This window comes from Thalia democratica, chromosome 3 (genome assembly GCF_965202585.1).
Source record: "Thalia democratica chromosome 3, ktThaDemo2.hap1.1, whole genome shotgun sequence".
NCBI lineage: Eukaryota > Metazoa > Chordata > Thaliacea > Salpida > Salpidae > Thalia > Thalia democratica.
In genome coordinates this window covers 78,743,069-78,746,864 of record NC_139167.1, presented here as the reverse complement: position 1 = coordinate 78,746,864, position 3,796 = coordinate 78,743,069, and positions in this window count along the sequence as shown.

Below are 3,796 nucleotides of genomic sequence, written 5' to 3'. Positions count from 1 at the left end.
AATTGTTTGCTCTAATTATTTAATAGTTTTCATATCGTGGATCAGCTAAACGAACTGAAGGATATTTGTCAGGTAAATAATTGTTTGCTCTAACTATTTAATAGTTTTCATATCGTGGATCATCTGAACGATCTGAAGGGTATTCGTCAGGCTGGCAGTGTGAGCAATTTTTTTGCTAATCTTGCATCTTAAGTTCTTAAGCGGTCATTCCTATAAAGACCAAAGCAGATAAAAAAGTTTTTAACTTGTTTCGTTTGATAAATAAAAGTCTAATAAATTGTAGACTTTAGCACAACATTGTAGGAATTAAAGCTTATATTAAGATTGCCAAAACAAAAACTAAAGTCCGAAAAAAGGTTTAAAAATGTCAAAATTAACGAAATCCAAATAAAAGCGATTAAAAAATAACGAAATTCAGGAAATAATGATAGTAAAAAAAGTCAGGAAATTAATATAAACATGCTTTTAATAAGAAAGTTAGTCATCACCACAGAATGCATTAATCTGATTTTATTTTTGATAAAGTTTTGCCTTTTCACTTTACACTTTTTAAGGTCTAATTGAATTTTCGCAATAAATTAAAGTCTTTTAAGTCTTTAGATACGTATTTTTGAATCGGTTTTAGCTAAGAATTATCCCCTCGATCTAGGCAACCTTGTTATATTGAAAAGGTTATCTGAATTTGTTTTTTTTTACAGGTCGCGTTACAATAGACTATAATTATTTTTCACAATAATGTTTAACAAACTTAACTTAGTTGTATATTTTCAGTAAGGTTTTTTTGCAAGTTTTAATGCTTCTATTAATTCGTTTTCGGCAATGCTTTGTAAATATTTTACATTTCGAGCTTAAGAAGTCTATAGCACGGTTTAAATTTGTAATTTTTTTAGCCAGTTATTTAGATTCTTGTTAATTTGAAATTAATTATGTAGAATTTGATTTTATACTTAAGATAGATTTATCTACTTAATTTTTGTGGTATATTACAGACGGAAGTTTGGTTTAACAATCTTTTTTCTGTTTTGTTTGTAAAATTGTTTTAGTGTAGGTATTCTAGCAATTGTTGTACTTATAATTTTAAAATTCTGCCTTTTAGTTTTTGTATTTTTATTAGGTTGTTTAATGTATAATTCTTAAAAGTTTTATATTTAATATTCTTTTATTAAAAATGCCACTTTAACTTAAGGTATACAATTTATGTTTAAAACTCGACTTGTTTTTAGTTATAATATCTATACCGAAAATATCTAGCGTATGGTGTAAGCTTTTAAAATTACCAAGTCAATGATTTCTAATGTAATTTTTAAATATCTGGTAAATTCTACTTAAGACTTTTTTTCTTTAAAACTCAAGAATGTGTAATGTAAAATTCTTGTGTCGCTTTTATAGTTATTTCCCGAAGAGCTTATATCACTTTCCATTTTATCAATTTTTCGATTTAAATCCTAGAATATCTAGTTTAAGTTTTAAATAGTCCGTAAATTGTGTCTTAAGTTTTTTTTACTAATATTCACAAACCCTAAAACATCTATTGTAAGCATGAAATTTCTCGTAAATCGTATCTTTTTTCTTACTCTTTACAAATTAAGACTGATAGCACCAAAAAAAAAACAACTGTACTTCAAACAAAAACTTTTATAACTGCTTCTTTTTAAAACAATTCACAACACAATCATTCATACTAAATGCTTTTGAATGTAAAATTGCTGAAGAAAGTGTGTTCTGATGTATTTACTTGCCTTTAAGATTTAATTAGACCATGAGTTTATACGAACTATGTTGTGCTTTTTTTGTTAAATTTAATTTAATTATTTCGGGATTTCAGTACAATAAAACTTACTTTTTGAAAAAGAAAAGAGACAAGAAGCCCAAAGTAATAATTATAAATAATACTTTATTTTGAGACCATGCATAAACAGACATTTTACGCATTTCAAAATAGCAAATACATATTTTTAGCTACAATACAGAATGAAGTCTACGCCTAATGAAATTAAATGATCTAACTTAAAACCTTTGCAGCTATAATACTTTCAAAAATTCTTAAATTTTTATATAAATTCAAATACCAAATGAAGGCAGCGAAGGATGAAGTTTGGTCGCGGGTGACGGCCAAGGGCGAGGTGAAGCAGCCCGAGAAGAAGTTCACTCGAGAAGGGAACAGACGCCTACCAGGTGGAAGCAGCGAGGAAGCTGAACGAAATCAAGATGAGCAGGGCAAGCAAAACACGATGAGGAGTGATATCGTGGATCATCTGAACGAACTGAAGGATATTTGTCAGGTAAATAATTGTTTACTTTAACAACTCAATTTGATAAATTTCATACTAACAAAACTTATTAAACAATAAATAATAAAAATGAATGAATAAAATTAATTAAGAAGAAGAAAAAAGAAAGCTACCGATCGATGGTAAAGGTTAGAGGCGACAGTGATAGTAAAAACTAAAAGAAAAAATAAATTATAAAAAATAAATAAATGAAAAACTCAACCCGTGCAAAAATGTCTCTGTGGAAAATTGTCTATTCATGGAAAAAAATCCCCTTGTGCAAAAGTTCTTTCGTGCAGTTTATTCCCTTCGTTTGTTTTACCCCCATAAAAAGTTTGTCCGCTCGTGCGAATTTGACACCTACCAACTTTAAGGTCACTCAGGACAATTTTTTCACTCAAAAATCAGCATCCCTGTTACTTAATTTTATTTTCTTTAACCAAATGTCGTATGCATTTTCGCTGTTACAACTGTTTAAGTATCTAAATTATTGTATCGAATTTTAACATTACTAAAACATTTACAAAATGTGTTTCACTGATACAGTTCAACCTGTATAAAAAAGAATTTTCGTTTTTATTATATATTCTCAACTAGTGTTTGTTTACATATAGCAGGATGGCCACTTAACCTTGAATCCTTTAAAAACCTTGAATTTGAAAAATTTTCAGAAATATATGGAATTTTGAACGAAAATTACTAAAAGTCCTGGAATTAAAAAAAAACTATAATTTTAAGTTGTAAAATTTAGATTTGACACGAAAAATATATCATATATATGTAGACTTTTTTTTTATCATAAGACTTCTTTATATTAAAAAACAAAATAACGTAGATTTACTATATCTTTACAATATTGTTATACTACTTAACACAGTTTCTAGCCTTAAACTAAGATTAAACCAAAAAAGTTAATTCAATTTAATAAACAAGCTATACTCTTCTTTTTTGTTATGGTTGTAAATTTTTATATCAATGATTGTAAAATTACCATTTCGCTTTTAAGAATATGTTTTTAACTTATAGTAGTTAAATGTTTAAAAACTTTGCGGGCCTCAGTTTTAGTGGTACTTTAATACAGTATGTATAGCTTTAGTCAGACACAAAAAAGTTTTGTATCATTAATTTTGTCCTTATAAATGACGTTTACCTACACACGGAATGCCTGTTTAAACTCTACATATTTATTGGACTAAATTTCAGATTGCGATTTAAGAAAAAACCACTACTCTAATCAATCTTATCCAAGTTTTTAAGCCTAAACCTTTAATTTATTAAACTTATGGAATTCCTGTTAAACATGGTTTAACCAAAAGACACCAAATTTCCTATAAAATATCAACGTAAAGTATAATTTAGTTCAGTGGGCCACATTTACATGCTTGCGGCCGCAATTTGCCGACCCTTGGTCTAAGAAATGCGTGGAAACTTTTTTTTTTAATTTTAGGAAACAATTATTAAAATAATTTTTAAAATTATTATGTTTTAAAACTTATTTTATCCATATATCAACAAATATCTATTAA